The sequence below is a fragment of the Phalangium opilio genome, unplaced genomic scaffold (assembly GCF_054372755.1).
Source record: "Phalangium opilio isolate 3A_F unplaced genomic scaffold, DU_Popi_V2 ptg000017l_1, whole genome shotgun sequence".
Taxonomy (NCBI): Eukaryota; Metazoa; Arthropoda; class Arachnida; order Opiliones; family Phalangiidae; genus Phalangium; species Phalangium opilio.
This window is the reverse complement of record NW_028324151.1, coordinates 8176857-8197465: the sequence shown is the minus strand read 5'-3', so window position 1 is coordinate 8197465 and position 20609 is coordinate 8176857. Positions and strand designations below refer to the sequence as shown.

At 35.9% G+C, this 20609-nt stretch overlaps 1 protein-coding gene across 2 annotated transcripts in view; it reads right to left on the bottom strand.

Moving 5' to 3' along the window:
• Positions 1-20609, bottom strand: part of IA-2 (tyrosine phosphatase IA-2) — a 410032-nt gene that overhangs the window by 349355 nt on the left and 40068 nt on the right. The gene's annotated exons all lie outside the window — the stretch shown is intronic.

The following is a 20609-nucleotide window of genomic DNA, read 5'->3' as shown; positions in this document are numbered from 1 at the left end:
CTCAATTGCAGGATTTCCTATCATAATTTAAATCAATGACCTTATATACCCTTAAATTTCCAAAAATTGTTAAGGGTGCATACGCTTGAATTCAAACGTCAACAATAGCTATGTTTAAAATGATGAGGAATGAAGTTTCTTAAAACAATTCGGTCAAGTGTAAAAAGGCTCTAATTGTTACTGTAGTAATAAGTTAGTTGGACTACTCACTAACCTACGTTTGTACACAATAACAGAATGATCTCGAACATAGTTTAAAGTAACAAAAAGAAAAATAAAACTTCCCGTTACATTTTATAAACTGAAAAGAAAGGTTCTTTCCTGGGGGTCCGTCTGGAAAAAGTACTTCTTATTTCCTTTTTTTATTACACACAAAAAAGGGTTATAAATTTGAAACGAGGGGCTAGCTGCATGAAAAGTCTAGTTTTGAATTGTCACATGAATAGCCAAGATAGAGTTGTATTTACATAACCAATGAAATTCGAAAATGACGTAGTTATGATCTAAAGTTTAACAAAATCAAAAGTATCAAGGAAAAAAACACAAAGTGTCCAACAGGCATTTTACTCTGCTTTTGCTAGCGCTTGAGATGCTTTTTGGAACACGAGTAGTTTTGAAAACATTAGAGCCAATCAAATTGTTTATTGGTGAGGTAATCATTTCAGTAAAAACAAATCAGGCCGGCCTCCAACCGGTTAAACGAGACTGAGAGAAAAAAAAGAGGGGGCTTCTTGTCTCACGTGTAGTATCACAATATTCGTAGTGAGTGAATTAGAGGGGTTTGTTGACCCCCTTCAAAACGGATGTCGCTGAAAGAGCTGCCTGTTAGACACTTTGTCTAATTTTTCCTATAAACGTTTGGTAAAATGCGATCTGACCAAAATTTTGAAATAATCACAATCACTAAGTATGTTAACATAATCGATCAAAAATAGACCGTATTTGCTCAATTTAGGATTCAGGAATTATCTCGCAACTAACTAAAATATACTTAAAAGAAAATTATTCATTTTCACATTGGGCAGTAACCAATAATATCAAATAAATATTTATCTTCTATCTTTTCGATAGAACTACATTTTCGCATATTGCAGTTACCAATAATATCAAAATAATATTTATCTTATTTCTTTATTTTCTTTTTCCCGATAAAACAATAGCAGCTGGTACAGGCCTCATTTATACGCGATCGGAACTGAATGAGTTTTATTGTCGTATTTTCTTTTTTCGGCCATTTTGTAAAAAGATTTTAATTGTCTAATTTTTCTCCGGTCATTTTGAGGATATTTCGTCACTAATGTTTCACCTTATAGGCTGGTTTTCCAAACTAAGGTTTCCGAATTTCCTTAATAACCTGTGTCAACTCTGCATTAGCTGTATCGATTCGAAAAGTACAAAGAAAGATGTTAAACATATTCATTTGATAACAGGTTAAATTCATGGTATAGGTGAATGGGAAACGCTTGAATTGGGGCGTTAAAGAGGTGGCTTTCGTCTACCGTTGCGATATCTCCCCCTGGAACTTGTAGCCAAGACCTTCAGGGCTTTATTGGTCGTAGTATAGATCAATATCTTCCATCATGAACGCTGCATCGCTAAAGGGACTGGTAAACAGGAGAGATTTTTCTCTATAGCACCAGGGATACGTTTAATTTTAGAAGTAGGAATGGAGAACAGAGTAATCTGGGCTCGCGTCAAAGTCCCGGACCCCCTTCCACGGGACGGGGGGGTATAAAAGAAGGGGCGGGTCATAGTCAGCGACAGAGGTAAAAAGGAATTACGTATTTTTCGCCGTTCCCATCCGCAACGTCATCAAAACGTAGTTTAAGTGAGCCAATAAGATAATTTGAACCTTTTCGTTACGTGTTGGAGGGAGGGGCTCTATACTGGGCTATGAGTCGGACTGAAGTAAATACTAACCGTTCTCCATTCCTACTTCTTAAATAAAATCTATCCCTGATAGCACGTTTGCTTTGTAAAAAAATAAATAATAATAATAAAAACGGGTACGGCCAACGTCGTTTAATTTTTTTTCAATAGGTTTATGAAGAATGACAAAAGACAAAAAGGCCTTGAGTGTTCCCAAATTTACAGCCACCTTCCCTTCCCCCATGCTATGCTAGAGAGGACTAGGTTTCTAAAGTGGAAGGCGGGCGTTTTCCGGTCCCTTCAGAGATTTAGCGTCCATGCTTCAATGCTATAAGTCTTCCACGGTTTCACATAGCGTTTCCTCTTATATTATCAATTTTGTTGGAAAAAATGTTTCTTCTCATGGTTGTTTGAGACGCGAGAGAGAACGAAAAAAAAAGATGATTTTTATAGAAGGAACACTTCGATAAATTATCTTTAAAGATAAAGATAAATTCTTCCCACGATTAATGTAAACTTTCAAAGAGACTAAATTAATTTAGTGTAGGCACATTTGACCTTTTCATTCGAAAAGGCCAGTGCAGATAGCCGTAACTCACAGTTAAAGTGCGAGAAAAACTAAGATATTTCTTTGAAATCTTTATTTATATCAATTGAATCTAAAGGTCAAGCTTGTAAAAATAAAAAATTAACGGTATACTACATAAGGGATTTATTTTGTGTTTGAATTTTCTACTTTCCCATTAATATGTAATATAAGGGATGCATGCAGTTAATAGGAATAGTTGTGCTACCATATCTCTAATGTTAATTTCTATGGGGGTTTTGTAGGCCGGACTTGAGAACATACTATCATAATTCTGACGTCTTTCTAACTGTGATTTCATTTGTTGGCAAATTATTCGGGAAGCTACACAATGATTCCAATTAGCCGTATTTATTCCTGGCGATACACGTTGATATTTTCAACTCTTGTCTTTTTCGTTATAAATGATTAAAAATACTTCACAGTAAACATGTTCAGAAAATTAACATTCGTTCGAGTCCCACTTTCGCAACGTCGTTTACACCAAATTTCTCAGGCAATCAAATGGTGCGCAGAAATTCACACCGATTTACATTATAAAATGTGTGCACTCTCAAATTATACAGTATATTATACATAGTTTTGAGACTAGAACGATTGATACCATTTACACCTGGATACCAAGTACAAACTACAAAGTGCAGTACCAAGTAGCCTCGACTCCTGGTGTAAATGGTATGAACCCACCTAGTCTGAAAATTATGGAGCAAACCGAAAACTTTAAAACATTTAAACAAAACAACTTTTTAGGGGGATTTCACAAAGTTTGATTTTTTTGTTCTAAATAGTGTTTCAATAGTTTGGAGCCAAAATTGATCAAATAACAGTGAAAACGTTGATAATCAGCGTATTTAAAATCAAACCTGGAAATTTGTGTACAGGACATTTACCAACTCTAATAAGACTTACTTCCAAGTACATGCAAAGATAGAAATTCTCGTGTAACTCACGAAGAACTAAATTCTAATATCTAAAAGGTAAGTTATGTTCTACCCATAAATTTTTAAAAGATCTCAATCCAGCTAAAATATCCCATTTGGATATAAAATACACTGAAAACCAATATATTAGTTGGGATTAGATCAAGGCTTAGGCTAGGTATTAGAATTTTTGGGGGTTTTCCCAAAATTCCTAGAGCCCATACATAAAAAAGAGCTTTAAGCCCTAGAAAAATCCTTTAAAAGGGGTCATCTTGGACAGACAGGCGCCAGCCGCCAATAAAGTTACTAAAGAAAAGAGAGAAAGGATCCGGGAGCGTAAGAGAGCTGGAAAAATTTTAGAGTATGTGTACCATCGTTCCCCATGCTTCCAACATGTATAGGTTATAAGGTGCACGCGGCCTTCTAATAACTTCGCAGAATGCGCCAGAAAATTGGGTGCCGGTCGACAGAGAAAGAGAGAGATGTCCTCGGGGTTGACATTTAGAGAGTTTACAGATCCCCTATCCCAACCCTTACTTTAGAGAAAAGAAAGATCATCAGGAGTAAATCAACTAAGAGTAAAGGTGTGGATAGGTTTCAGGGCTCCCACCAAAATCACAAAAGAGAGGCAAGAGATGGGAATCCATAGTACCAGAAGTATGTAATATATACTTCTCTTCGAGAGAAGTGTACCATCACAAAGCGGAGTAGGTAATTGTAACATGATTCTTCCCAACATTCTATTACATTTATTATAGCAAGGTTACTAAACCGAATCACATACGCCATAAATAGTTCCCTCATCATTACTCCATTAGCGCTGCTTAACTATTTGCTAAGGCGCATGCGCTTGTGTGTTTTTGTCCCATCCACGTCAAGACAATCAAAGCTTGTGCAGTTATAGAATTCACCCTAGCACGGTGCGATGCCTATGTGAAGTGTGATGAGCGAGAGAGCAAACAAAAAGGGTGATGAGCCTGGGAAGGATAACGTTACATAACTAAAGTATTAAGAGGATACAGAGTGTCATCCTTCTTCTATTGTCCCCTTCTGATAATACGTAGTATTTATGCATATCATTGCTATCATTCTTGAGAACTATCTTCTCTAAATTTAAAATCAATTTTTCACACCGAAACTAGTACTCTCAGGTTATGGCAGAAGAATAACTTCCGTCCAGTTGATTTACTCCTGGAACCGCTAGACTCCAAAGAGGCTAACATATCACCCTACCTGAATGCAATAAGATTGTAACTGAATTTTAATGCATTATTATTATTACTATTAATTTATTATATAGCCATTAATATTTATTATTCTACAATTAAATTAAATTTTTTACTCAAACTCCCTATGTTGATCTGAGAAACGTTTCTAGCAACTTTAAGTTATCTTTCATATTAACACCAAAGAAAGGCAGGGTAAACATTTTTACAGGCGCGTATAGGAATAACATGTGATAATTTACCCCTATATGTTGTTAACGCGAAATACACAAAATTGAAAGGTTAAACAAAGAAAAATTCAAGAGAAAAGATAAGTGATAAATTTTTTCTTTTTAATAAATCTTCGACTTCCTCGGTCTAACAGTTGAGTTTAAGATTATAAAATTAAATCATAAAATCGGATAAAGAACCTGCTAGCTTGGAGTCGTAAAATAGCGTAATATTTTAATTTGAATAAATATTATGGAGAGCTAATTCCCGGTAACTTTAACCCTTTATAAAATAAACCTTCATAATATTAATTAAAAATATTCTCACTATCTTCTATTATTAAATAAAAGAGCGGGAAAAGGGTTCAGAAGCAGATGTGCAAACTCGCTTAGGCCTTAGGTCAAAAGAACAAAAAATTTAAGCTTTTCGCGTTCCCTCCTTTGGTTGTTTGAAAAGTTTGCCAACGAAAATAAATAAAAAAAATAATTAAAAATACAAATTAAAAATCTTGGAATTCATTTTGAATGTATTCCGGCAAACTTTAAAAATCAGTTGTTTGATTTTTGGAGTGTATTTTATCATTATACTTCGAATAAAAACTACTTACTTCAACCTATAATACTTTATAAATCTTTCGTACTATAAATTATAAAACAGAAAAGAGAAGAAAGACTTCAGCCTAAACGTAAGTGACAAAGTTACCACGTGCATGCACAACTTCAGCCTAAACGCAAGTGATGAAGTTACCACATACTTGCACAATTTCAGCCTAAACGTAAAAGGATAAGTTACCACATACTCAGCCTAAACGTAAATGGATAAGTTACCACATACTCAGCCTAAACGTAAATGGATAAGTTACCACATACTCAGCCTAAACGTAAGTGGATAAGTTACCACATACTCAGCCTAAACGTAAGTGGATAAGTTACCACATACTCAGCCTAAACGTAAGTGGATAAGTTACCACATACTCAGCTTAAACGTAAGTGGATAAGTTACCACATACTCAGCCTAAATGTAAGTGGATAAGTTACCACATACTCAGCCTAAACGTAAGTGGATAAGTTACCACATACTCAGCTTAAACGTAAGTGGATAAGTTACCACATACTCAGCTTAAACGTAAGTGGATAAGTTACCACATACTCAGCCTAAACGTAAGTGATTAAGTTACCACGTACTTGCACAATTTCAGCCTAAACCTAAGTGATGGAGTTACCATGCACATACTTGCACAATTCCAGCCTAAACGTAAGTGATGGAGTTACCATGCACATACTTGCACAATTCCAGCCTAAACGTAAGTGATGGAGTTACCATGCACATACTTGCACAATTCCAGCCTAAACGTAAGTGATGAAGTTACCACATACTTGCACCAATATACGGTAAACACATTTTAAAACCAACGAAGCCTTCTAAGAGAAGCCCGCCCGCATAACCCCAGCCAGTAAAAGCCATGATGGAGAGGTGGGTATATTAAGGCTGGTGAGGATATTCAAACAAAAACTAAAATATTCTAGGAGAGCGGTAGCTCTCTTAGATAAGACTTCATACTGACTTTAATGTATAAGGATGGTTTTTTGATTGGATATAACTTTATTTGTATTGTATTAACTGTTTTGAAAAAATTCCACAGAACTACAATTCGGACCCTCAATATGTGGTTAAAATTTCAAAAAGATTCATTTAATAGTTTATTTTATAAAAAATAAAGTTGCTAAGGGTGGTTTTCATTTCCATAAAACTTTTACGATATTTTGATGAAAAACATAAAATTTTCCCATAGAAATAACATGGGAAAATATTTTACAAATAACCATTTTGTGGCAGCCGTAATGCAATAACTATTCGGCTGTTTGACTTGAAACCGGTTTTAAACGAAAGCCTGGTATTTAGCTTTTGTGCTTTCCAATTTTCATTAATTAGATTTAAGTTAAAGTATGTTTAATTTCACATTTTCAAAACCATTCCAATATGCGATATTTTACCATGGATAAGAGTCAGTTTATGATGTTAGCACGGTTAAGGCTATTTGGTCCAATTTTTCGTAGTGGTAAAAAACCAGAGAACCTAAGCTTGTAATAGCTAACAAGTTAAGTTGGAAAAGGACCCCACACATATATATTAAGTTACCAACTGCCTTAGAGACAGTAACAACAAAGGTGATTTAACAAGATTACCTACGACTGGTAATTAAGCTAGATTACCTACGACTGGAAATTAAGCTAGATTACCGACGACAGGTAAATAAGCTAGATTACCTACGACTGGTAATTAAGCTAGATCAGCGACGACTGGTAATTAAGCTAGATTAGCGACGACTGGTAATTAAGCTAGATTAGCGACGACTGGTAATTAAGCTAGATTAGCGACGACTGGTAATTAAGCTAGATTACCGACGACTGGTAATTAAGCTAGATTACCTACGACTGGTAATTAAGCTAGATTGGCGACGACTGGTAATTTAGCTAGATTACCGACGACTGGTAATTAAGCTAGATTAGCGACGACTGGTAATTAAGCTAGATCAGCGACGACTGGTAATTAAGCTAGATTAGCGACGACTGGTAATTAAGCTAGATTAGCGACGACTGGTAATTAAGCTAGATTAGCGACGACTGGTAATTAAGCTAGATTACCGACGACTGGTAATTAAGCTAGATTACCTACGACTGGTAATTAAGCTAGATTGGCGACGACTGGTAATTTAGCTAGATTACCGACGACTGGTAATTAAGCTAGATTACGGACGACTGGTAATTAAGCTAGATTACCGACGACTGGTAATTAAGCTATATTACCGACGACTGGTAATTAAGCTATATTACCGACGACTGGTAATTAAGCTAGATTACCGACGACTGGTAATTAAGCTAGATTACCGACGACTGGTAATTAAGCTAGATTACCGACGACTGGTAATTAAGCTACATTACCGACGACTGGTAATTAAGCTACATTACCGACGACTGGTTATTAAGCTACATTACCGACGACTGGTAATTAAGCTACATTACCGACGACTGGTAATTAAGCTACATTACCGACGACTGGTAATTAAGCTACATTACCGACGACTGGTAATTAAGCTTAATTACCAGTCGTCAGTAATCTAGCTAGATTACCGACGACTGGTAATTAAGCCAGAGTACCGACGACTGGTAATTGAACTTGATAAGTATATGACATGTGTTGGTGCTCAGGTATACGGAATCTTTTTGTGGTATAACTATGTACAGCTTCCTCTGTATTTGCATGTGAAAATGACGGGAAAGCAATTTGAGTTTGACCGGACGTTCATTGTCAAGTCAGGAATGACAGTTTTATAATAGATGGTTGGTTAGTTCAAACGAGTTAACTAATATATGCAAAATGCCCTAATACTTTTACTCTCCTAAGGTTTCTGAACAATTTGAATTAATATTAAGACTGAAGTGACAGATATTAATAAAAACTGTCATTGTAGACAAAGACGGGAAAGTGTAAAAGATAAGTGTAGAAAATGAATTGCCTGAAGTAACAGATATTAAAATTTTCACTTTTGAAGACATGATCATAAAACATCGATTATTTGAAAAAATTCTTATCTTAGTTTTTTCACTAAATTTTCATTAAACTCAAAGTGTTTTTCTACATTATTTACACAAGTATTTTGCTCTAAATAGTAGTCAAGAAAAAATGGTATCTTCAAGTTTTTTGAGGGATACTGGCATGATACTAGGTTACAAATTACAAAGGCCGTTCTACTGTGATGTAGTTATTAATGTTCAAAAGATATTTTGGGAGCTATACATCACGTTAATTTTGATATTTTTAAAACTTTCAAATTAACGACTACGATTTTTCAAGATTTCACACAGTTTTTTGTTGAACCATTTTCTGACTATTTAATTCTCCTTATGGGACCGAATACTCAAAACTAATTGCAAATTTTGGATATAAAATAAAATGTTCACGCGTACTACTTTTAAAATGATGCTCATGTTTCATGACAAAATATTTTGACTAATTTTGGTGAAAAAAACTAAGATAAGAATTTTTTCAAATAATCGATGTTTTATGATCATGTCTTCAAAAGTGAAAATTTTAATATCTGTTACTTCAGGCAATTCATTTTCTACACTTATCTTTTACACTTTCCCGTCTTTGTCTACAATGACAGTTTTTATTAATATATATATTGATTTGTTGTTTTAAGCCTAATAGGATTGTCAACCCCAGATAGTTTCCAATGTCGGGACGTATGTATATACTCCTTCCTCCTCCAAGCACGACTTCTGTGTACTTAGGCAGGGAAAACGAAATATATTGGCTTAAGGTACTGACTGTCTAGCTAACTATAGCGCTAACTTTTCTCAGTGAAAATTTAGAAGGAATCAGTACATAGGTCCGGATAACTCGAAATCTATCTAAACCATTTGGCGAATATTTTCTTCCTCGGGGCCTTTTCGAATCCTCCGGCATTGTTTGAGTTTGCCAAAGAAGGTTTCAGAGGTTCTCTCTGTCGATTTTAAAGACAACCTAGGGACTCTATCGCCGTACTATTAACATACTCCAGAGTATAGATGTATATACAAAGACATATTATGCTTGAGCCATCTAAAGGCCCATTCAGACTATAGAGAAAAAAAAATTTACTTTCCCGTCGGTCGCGTTGGTACATTCATTTCCCTGTTCAGACGTAAGTGTGGTCAACTTAAAATGAGCCGCGTTTATGGTGATTTTTGAACCAAGACTTTTGCCGAATCCAAAATGAAAAATAACGAAAAGTATCCCAAAACTTATCACATATCGTCTGTTAAAGCATAGCTCACTCGATCATACAATGTATCAGTTTGGCATGATCGAGTGAGCTATGGCTAGGTGCTAACGAGGTGCTGCCATCTCGAAACTGCCCGACGAAAGTGAAATTTTTTAACTAAAGCCACGAATATTTAACGTGGTTGTTGACTACACCGACGTGAACGAAACATTTTAGTCTGAATGGTCCTTGAACGTAAACTTTCGCACTGCGGTTGTTCGTTCGTTAAATTTCAGATTACCTGACCTTTCGTATTAAAATTTTCTAACTTTTAACACGTTTACAAAATCTTGGTCGAAATAGCCATCTACTATACTTTTCACTAATAGAGAGAAACCACAATATTATAATTATACCAGCTAATTGCGCGTAGAATAGCTGAACTTGAATTTAAAAATAGTTTCAAAGGAAATAATTATCCGTTACTTTAGAAGTCCTAATTACGTTTCATTTTTCTTTTCATTCCACCTAATTAACACGGCGATTAAAGAGAGGGTGAAATGGAATAATCTTAGCTTTTTTTCATCGATTTTACTACTATTAAAAGATCTATATAGATATAGTGTATATTATGAAATATTCAGAAAGTATATTTCCGTGGTAAGCTGGCCCGCATTTTTTGTTCCACGTACCCCTAACTAGTAATCAGTGTGCGGGGAACTCAAGTGTGATTAGTAGAGGTGTGAATTATTCGATAAGCCCATTTTCACTATTCGATACGAATATCGAATACCGAACTGACTATTCGATTGAAGTTCGACTAACATAAATTTAGGTCCTTGGCACTATAGAGACCCACCTTATTTTAAAAAATATCATCCCGATTTTATTTGTCCTCCGCCAAAAACTACCATCAACTTCAAGTGCCTAGGAAAAGTTTAAAAAACACTTGGCCACCAATGAGGAGAGGTATTTTGAAATCTAGGAGCTTCTAAATGTTTTTCTCCTTGCTTTGTATTAACTATTTGCGAATATAAGGGTAACCACCCGATAAATCGCGAATAGTTAAGCCTAGTATTCGCGAGTATTAGGCTTAACTAGTCGCGATTAATCGGTTAGTAAAATATTTACCAAGGCCTAACTATTCGGTATTAGATTTGGAATAAACTATTCGATTCGGTATTTGATAAGGAAAATTTTTTAGTACTCGATAACCGGTTCGATACCCTAAAAGTGGTATTCGCACACCCCTAGTGATTAGCCTCTCGATAGGGATATCATTTTCCAAAATCTCTCCGTTCTAGTTACCTATAAAGGTACCCAAGGTAGATTTCAACGTGGGCAGATTTAGCGTGGGAGGGCAAGATTTCTACGATGAAGTCATTGAGTCGCCCACGCGTAGAGTTCGTTAATGCACACACAGCGACCAACCCACCCCTTCCTACGCGAATCAACCGAGCGCTCTCATTGGCTAAAAAACGAGAAGGTGAAGCGGAAAAGAGAAGTGCTTACGCCAGCATTTGTTTAGGGAGTTTTATATATATACTGAAAAAAGCGGTAGATTTAGGGTAATTTTGGTATGCTAATGGAAAGTGGATAAAAATAGACCTATTTCTGTAGAAACATATTATTAATGAAATATTTTATTTGGGATTCTCGGTTATTATTGTAATGAAATTCGGTACTTTCGTTATTGTATAAATGAGAGATTGGATATTTGTTATTTTGGTGTTGACTAGTAAAGTTAGCCAGTCATAAAACGAATTTTAGTTTCATATTTCAGTCCATGCTTAACAGATGAGCGGGAAGATTTATATCTCTTATTAACACATGAACAAAAAGATTTATATCCCTTACTAATACATGAACAAGAAGATTTATCCCTTACTAATACATGAACAAGATTTATTCCTTACTAACACATGAACAAAAAGACATATCAAGGTTTTTCTTAAGATAATTCTAAACATGAATAACTTACTAACACGCGTTAAACTTCTTTGTCATTTATTTATTGTAGATTTATCAAATCAGAAACTAAAGTTTCAACTGTATAAAAAACATCAGCTGAAAAACAAAACCCATCAATATTCAATACACACAACTTGTAATTTATGGGAAGCAGCGCATTTTTATCATACTAAAGTATACCTAATCTCAGCATCTATCATACCCTTAGTCATAAAATATCTTTTTACGCCTAAAATGGCATCTTACGAACCAAAAATTCCGGAAATAAGTAAAAAGGAGTACCTCATATTGATTATGGTCGAAAAATATAAGGAAAGGGGCAGAAAATGAACGAAAATATAGAAACGCGATCTACAAATTGAAAAAATATTCCCTCGGCATCCTCGCGTTTCTATATATAGAGCATCTCGGAAAAACTCAGTGGCATTTCAATAAGATTTACAAAAATACATTCCAGGAAGAAAAATATCCTCTTTTCTATTTTTATGAAAGAGAAAATAATAAAAAGCAGGTTTTTTCGAGGGTTTCAACAATTCACTATAACAAACAAATACTTCATTATTCATTTAAAAGTTTGTAAATAATCTATTAATTAGCAAATAGCGAGAGGAAGTTAAATATGGTTTTGAACAATGCATCCAGTTAATTAGATTTAATCACGATTAGAGTGATTAAATTAGGTCTGTACAGATTAAATCTTGTTTAGAATGTTTAATTAATTTCGAATAAAACGTGTATGTTTAAATTCAATTAAATCGTTTAGAATGTTTAGATTGGTTAACTTAAATATTGCTTTTTTTTTCTGGCTAGCAGACGCTCCTAAAGCAATTTTGGCACAGTAGTCAGCGTTTAAAGATTAATTAAATGCTAATTATATCGTAATAAGAGATAATTTATTTGAATTTTTTTAATATTTTTCCTTTTATATTTAGAAGGAGGCGGTTCTTTTAAGGTATAATGTTATGTTACCTGTCATTTTAGTTTAAATTAATAACTAGGTCCAACTACGCCTTTTCTATATAACACCACCATAATTAAAGTTTCGAGGACAATTTTTCGAGAAAAATTTGCCAATATTCAGTATAAATATAATTTTAAATTGGATTTCGAGCGCTGCCAACTACGGGAAGTTTTAGCGAATTATTACATAATGATATAAGAAGTCCTTGAAAAACTGTACTCTAACAAAAGTAAAGAATTTCATATCAGGTTCTGAAGGAACTTGATGAAAAGATATAGTGCGTTTTAAACCTACGTAGTTAGCTCTCACTTTCAGGGCCTCGTTATTGTTAGGGCTACGGAGTGACGACAGGTAATGCCAGCTACTAAGAAAGCTACCAATATCTTTTGGCGGCAGAGAATGTATAGCAAGAGGAGTAGATAATATATTTAAACCAAAAAAGTAGTCGTGTATAAGCAAGAGGAAATAGAAGAGAATATTTCTGCATCCCGTTTGAGGGGGTTTAGATTTCTACAAGAAGCGATATCTAGTTAACTATGGAGAAGGTATAAATTCGCCACTTTTCCAACTTCATCTCCAGTCCAAACGTAGGTCCGGAGTTGATCCCCGCCTCTAAATTACAAGCAGCATTTCATTGGTTCTTGAAAACCCACGTCAGGGCGATGCAAATGACGAAAATTACGTATTTTACGACTGAGGAGAGGCGAAATAGCCCGGCCTCCTTTTACGTCCCCCCCTTGTATTTTGAAAGGGGCCCGGACTGGGACTATGGCGCGCGAATACTTAGGCATCTTATACCTTCTCCCTAATAAACTAGATATCGCTTCTTGATTTCTACGGCTCTAACATTACGTCACCCCAGGATAGCCTAATCACAGCTTTTAGCGAGGGGTTAGTCACTTGAATAATCAGGTGTACAAAACCGCAGAAATCGATTACTTGATTTCTAGAAATCTTAGACAATCATCAGTAATCAAAAAATTCTTGTGGGTAATCAAAGGTATTAATCAGAAATCTGGAAATCACGAGAAATCTTGAGAAAATCTGAAATAATCACATGATTTACCAGTAATCTTTTGCAATCACCTCAGTAATCACACATAATCAGTCGAGGAATTGGAAAATTCAAAATAAAAATCGTAATTAGTTGAAATAGAAATAATCACTGCATAACATCGAAATTCACGAAGAATTCAGTGGTAATCACGGCATTCACCAAAAAAATCACCGGAATTTATTGGCATTCAAACAGAAATCACAAGTAATCTGCGGCAATAACGGGAAATCAGTGTAAAGATTATGGAAATCACCGAAAATAATGGTAATCACAGAAGTCAAGGAATTCGTTCAGTAATTCACATAAAAATTCAGAAATCAGTAATCAGATGTACAAAAATTTTGGCGAAAGACTAGTGCCTCGGCTTTTAGAGAGAGAGAAAAAAATAGTTTCCGGAAAATCCAGTTTAAAGCCCTCTACAAGTCATTGGATTTCATCGGTAGAAGTTCCAATATCTCGCTTACGTTTTCCTTACAATCGTGGCCTTCAAATGCATTCAAATTATTCCACACAAATTGGGGTACTAACTGTCGAAATATTTTAGTTTTAGCAAACTTTTCCTTTAAACGCTTTGTTAAGCCTTGGTAAAAACAATCGGTTTAAATACCTTTATGAATAAATCGTTTCAAAAAACGTTACACTGTGTAACATAATTTTTGGACATTGGCTTATACACAATGCTTTTATGTTTTATCGACGGCATAGTTAAATTTTGATTTATAATAATGAATAGAAGTTAATTCAAATCATTATCCGACTAACGAGACGAAAGTCAGTCAGAATTAGCAGACTACGCGATTAGAGGAGGAGGAGGAGGAGCGTCTCCCTCTCCCAGAATCCCTTAAGCAGCACTACTTTCAAAAAACACAATATCTAAGCTCCCTATTGGCTACTCAAAGTTCTAGGGTAGTTATACAAACTAAATTGTCATTTTGTTAAGCCTTGGCAAATGGTAACTTTCCAGTCCTTTTGATATATTCTCTGATAAAGGCGCCCTTGGAAATTGCAGGCCGTATCTCTGGAATATTTAGAGATATACTGATTCTGGAGTGAGAAACACTTTGAAATTTCAGCACGTACAAGGCTAGACTACCCTCATACGTCTAAGCTCGGATAAGAGGAAAACCGAGCCTAGGACTGGCTAAAATATCAGACCGATTCGGATTGAATGCAGATTCCCAAAACAGACAATCAAAGAAAAGAGCTTTCTCAGATTTTCCGTGATTCTGAAATTTACATGAAAAAGGCTATACGGATTTTCTAAAAACATTCAAACAGCAAGATTTGAGTATTTTATCTACAATACGGTTTATTTTTGAAAAGAAAAAAAGAATCTATCCCAGATTAAAATTTTTATTCTTTACTTCTTTGAGAGAATAAAAAAAGGTGCGCAATTTAAATAAGATTTCTTATTAAAGGAGTCTTATTTTATGCAACGCATTGCAGTTGGACCAAGAGTATATCATGTACAGTAGTACTCAGCCATTCGAACGCACCGGCGTCCATGAGAGCTATCCTGTCTAGGGCGCGCAATAATATTTCGATTTAACTAAGAGGTAAAGACGCGGGGGTAAAACTCTGCCAACCATCTCGCTTTTTGGCGCCTGCGCTGCAGTCATTTTGTAACATGAGAGTGCGCAGAGACGGATGGCAATGTATCAACCCCCTTGTATGTCCCGATACTGGGGGTTGCTTACCCCCTTCATTTGCATCGAAAAGGTTTATACTGAGCCGATTCGTGGTGCAAGAGAGTATAGAGATAAAATAAACCAGTTTCAAAAGGGGGGATGACGCAGTGTAGTCTGGTTAAAAGAGACTTACGACGGAACATCATTTATGTTAACCCAAAGACGTTGGATAGGACTTTAACGTTACCTGTACGTGCCCCAAAGTCCCTTCGTTTGAAGTCGGTTCTAACGTCTTTGTTGTGATAACACCAGACCCTACTTTGTAACCGATTTTTGTAAATGGTATATACCTACGACTTCTGAAAATTGGGTCCCAAGCATGTCAGACGCAAGAGGGTGTTTTCGGAGGAAGGTGTCACTTATCGCTAGGTTTCACATTTGAAAAACTTCGCTGAAAACGAGCAGCTCAAACAAAAGTCAAGGACAGCCCTACACGGTATTAGCCGAGATGGTTTAAATTAGAGTCTCACTCCTTCTTGAATAGCTCTTGGCTAGACGTTCTTCTTCTTACAAAAGTTTGTCTGTAAAGGTCAACCTATAGCTTCAAGATCTTAAAGGGACACTTAAACCATTTCAAGTCTATGACAGATATTCTAGTAGCTCAAACTACTTTTAAATGTGAATTTCGTAGTTTCTTAGTAGGTGAGCTTAAGTATCTCCTTGATAAAAGAGATCTTTGGAAACAAGACAAAGAAAGAACGGTTGAAAACCATCGAGAATCAATAAAATTCGAAATATAGATCCTTCGCCCGCCCTTAAGACCTCTTGTTTCGAAACTGGGGCTGTAACCCCAAAAAGGCAAGAAGGTTAGAATAGCCCGAAAGGTTTACGTACCAAAAACGGAAAAAGGTAATTAGAAATGATGACCTTAATTTTTCAATCTTTTGTATATTGTATTAGTTTAAAGGCGAAGAATACAAAATGGATACGTGGTAATTTTTGGGGGCAATTTATAGAGACAGAAGACGATATGTGCAATATGATACTTGGAAACATCAGTCGCGAGATACAGTAATGGCGTGATCAGGGAAATGTGCCTTATTAATTTACTGTTTTCTAAATATTTTAAAATTTTTAAGGAAAGGTTCAGACAACATGAAATTATACCAGGGGTAGATGTAATTTTAGAAGCAGGAATGGAGAACAGAGTAATCTGCACGCGCGTCAAAGTCCCGGACCCCTTCCCCGGGACGGTGGGGTATAAAAGAAGAGGCGGGTCATAGCGACAGATGTAAAAATGAATTACGTTATTTTCGCCGTCCCCGTCAGGAACTTCATCAAAATCAAGTGAGCCAATAAGATAATTTAAAATCTTCGTTACGTGTTGGAGGGAGGGGCTCTATACTGGGCTATGAGTCGGACTGAAGTAAATACTAACCTTTCTCCATTCCTGCTTATGAAATTACATCTATCCCAAATTATACCTTAAAAGAATTAAGGTCTCTTTTCAAATAATATTAGGGAAAATATTAAAAAAGTAGATGATCCTTTATTTAGAAGTAATTACCATTTAAAGGGAGGGTGAAGTAGAAAATCAAGTGATTTTTTATCGATTCTTCTACTAATTATAAGACCAGTCTGCATAGTGAAACATTCAGGAAATACTTCCGAATGATTTTAAAATTCAAATTAGGTTCAGATTTTAAGTATAATTTTAAACAAGGAGTGCCGACCAATAGCGTAACGCCCTGCCTTTTTGTTAACAAAATTCTCGTGGCACGTTCTGCGTTGAATGAAATTTATCACGAGATTTGATAAAATTAGGCGCGCGACGTGACAATCGTGGCGCGAGACACGGAGCGTGACACGAGAATTTTGTTAACAAAAAAGACAGGGCGTTACGCGATTGGTCGGAAGTCCTTGTTTATAAGTAAGTTCAGCTAGCTAATTGGACCAAGTCATCTTGCGACTTATTGCCACTTATCCTTTAAATCTGAACCTAATTTGAATTTTAAAATCATTCGGAAGCATTTCCTGAATGTTTCACTATGCGGACTGGTCTTAAAATTGGTAGAAGAATCGATAAAAAATCACTTGATTTTCTACTTCACCCTCCCTTTAATTGGTTTAAGAAACGCTGACTACTGCCTCGCCATGTTTAGAGGTATCTGCTAGCCAGAACTCGCACGGTGATTGGTTCAACCAATCCCGTAGGAATAAGGGTTTTGAGTACTAATTGGGACAGTGGTCCTCCTTTTTAAGACTAATTAAATGATAAAAATTTTCCAATATGAGATCATTTATTTCTTTTTTTTTAATATTTTCCCTTTAATATTTAGAAAAAATTCGTTCTTTTAAGGTAAAATGTGCAGAAAACTAGGACCTTTTCTTTTGAATAAAAGTTTCGCATCTTCAGATAGTTAACACTAGGAAAACCATTACTGTTTTATATGTGTCATCATTGAATTATTATTAACATTTAAAAGCAGAAAAATGTAAATTTTACCTCCCGAGTGTCGATGCCGACACGGAGAGGTATTACACTGGACGTATCTGTGTGTGTGTGTATCTGTCACCGAGTTCGCAGTTGGCAAATTGGAGCAAACGAGTTCGCAGTTGGCAAATCGGAGCAAACGAGTTCGCAGTTGGCAAATCAGAGCAAACGAGCTCGCAGTTGGCAAATCAGAGCAAACGAGTTCGCAGTTGGCAAATCAGAGCAAACGAGCTCGCAGTTGGCAAATCAGAGCAAACGAGCTCGCAGTTGGCAAATCAGAGCAAACGAGCTCGCAGTTGGCAAATCAGAGCAAACGAGCTCGCAGTTGGCAAATCAGAGCAAACGTGTTCGCAGTTGGCAAATCAGAGCAAACGTGTTCGCAGTTGGCAAATCAGAGCAAACGTGTTCGCAGTTGGCAAATCAGAGCAAACGTGTTCGCAGTTGGCAAATCAGAGCAAACGTGTTCGCAGTTGGCAAATCAGAGCAAACGTGTTCGCAGTTGGCAAATCAGAGCAAACGAGTTCGCAGTTGGCAAATCAGAGCAAACGTGTTCGCAGTTGGCAAATCAGAGCAAACGTGTTCGCAGTTGGCAAATCAGAGCAAACGTGTTCGCAGTTGGCAAATCAGAGCAAACGTGTTCGCAGTTGGCAAATCAGAGCAAACGTGTTCGCAGAAAGCAATTTTGGGCTTCTACTCCCATCGTTAGGATTAAGATGTACGCGGCGATCGGCTAAGGTTACGAGAAATGTCTAGCCTCCCAATGGTGGGGCTGCCACCAAAAATTCACGCAATTGCGGAATTTCTCATCATTTATTGTTAATCAATTGCCTTACATATAACCTAAATTTAGAAAAATTGTGGAAGAGGCATACGCTAGAATTGAAACGTCAACAATAGTCATGTTGAAAATGATTTTAGGAATGAAGTTTCTTGAAACCATTTAACTAGAATTAAAGTAAATTAATTACGATTAAAATAATTAATATCAATTATATTTATTTAATTATTTAAGAAAAACCTTTTAAATACGTCTCGACAAGGAGAGGTTTATTTTGGTTTCCCAACGTGTTTCTTCTGCTCCCGTGTACAGGACAACTAATCTCAAATAAGCCACAATCAAAGTTTACAAATAAATAACTTTTCCTCTAAAGAACTTTACAAATTGCCAAATTGTTATTTCCACAATCCCGAACACTTTCCTCGAAAATTGAAATTTTTATATAGAACTAAAGAATGGTTACGAAATAAAAATGACAAAACGATCTGATGATATATTGTTTCATCATTCAAAATATAAATGGATCACACTTCACCAACCACAGACTATTCTACAAAATTTTAGCACATCATTTAACAAGTCGCTTTCAAAGAACTAGGTCGCTTCTAGAAAGTTTAGGTTCATAATGTCTTCAAATCCAAATTTATCGAAATCTAATTACAAAGGATATCCGCATTACTCTTACGTGCAAGATTTTGAGTCGGGATTCGACACTGAATCCATGAGATTATGGTTCGAAAATAACTGGCATCTGAGTCTGTACATCGCCGGAGCCTACCTGCTTCTAATCTTCTCTTTACAAGAGTACATGAAAACGCGAAAACCCATCAACGTTCGCAAAGCACTTTTGATATGGAACATGTCCGTGGCTGTCTTTAGTACCTGTGGCATGCTAAGAACGGTACCAGAGATGACTTACATCATAAAGAACTTTGGCATCGAGTGGTCAGTTTGTGACAACAGGGGAAATTCAGTCTCTATGTTTTGGGTATTTGCATTTGCAATTTCGAAAGCGTTCGAGTTATTGGACACTGTCTTTGTGGTCATGAAGAAGCAGCAATTGACATTTTTGCACGTAGCCCATCACGTTCTAACGATTGTAATTTTTTGGTACGCTTCAACTGAAATTCCCGCTTTTGGGCGTTGGGTTGTTGCAATTAACTATTCGGTCCACTCTTTCATGTACACCTATTTTTCATTGAAAGCGGCGAAAGTAAATGTTCCCATTAAGGTTTCCATGATTATGACCAGTGCCCAGATTATACAAATGGTCGCGTGTCTCTTGGCGGGTTCCTACGCGCTTAGGGCCAATCTGAATGGTAACAAGTGCAAAACGTCGATACCAATGGCCATTTTGGGGATTTTATTTGGTCTTTTTTTGATATATTTATTTGGGAGTTTCTTTATGAAAAGATATATAACAACACCACAATCCAAAGATAAGAAAATTTAGAAACGTTGGACAGTTGCATTAAATGTTCGTATTGAAATTAAAATTTATATGGTTCTTACATTAGAAGTAAATACTGTGCACACAAACCAACTATCCTATGATGTTTGACTCACAAATTCTCAATGCACTGTAAACGTCTTAAATTTCCTTCTGAATAAAGTGCATTTTGGCAAACTAACTTAAAAAATATCACACGTCAATAGCAAAAAGTGACATATATCCGAAAATGGAAGCCCTTATACGGGCAGTTGATTTAAATTACGACTATTTTGTTCCGAAATTCCTCATTCGCAATAGGTTTGTTTACGAACCAAAGCAAATGTTTAAACCAGGCAATTAAAATCAAATTCCTCATATAGATTAAACTTGATGTCACATTGCAATACATATATTAATTTCTAATTTCTGGCCCTTTGCGTGTTTGAAAAAGTGTCCTTGTTTCGCCAAGGATTGTGTATAAAAGCAGTTAATTAAGGACTGCGAAGTAAAGCTCGGTTTCAGGGCCGGATTAACAATTTTTTGGGCCCTAGGCAAGGCTTTAGTTCCGGGCCCTAGCCCCCCACAGACCACAGTTAAAGAGAATCTAAGAGACATATTATTTTTCATATCTTTAATTGACTTAACACTTAACTGCATATTTAAATTTCTTTTTGAACTCTTTAGTTAAATTTCTTTCTTTCTAACTCAAAACATTTATCAATTATCTATA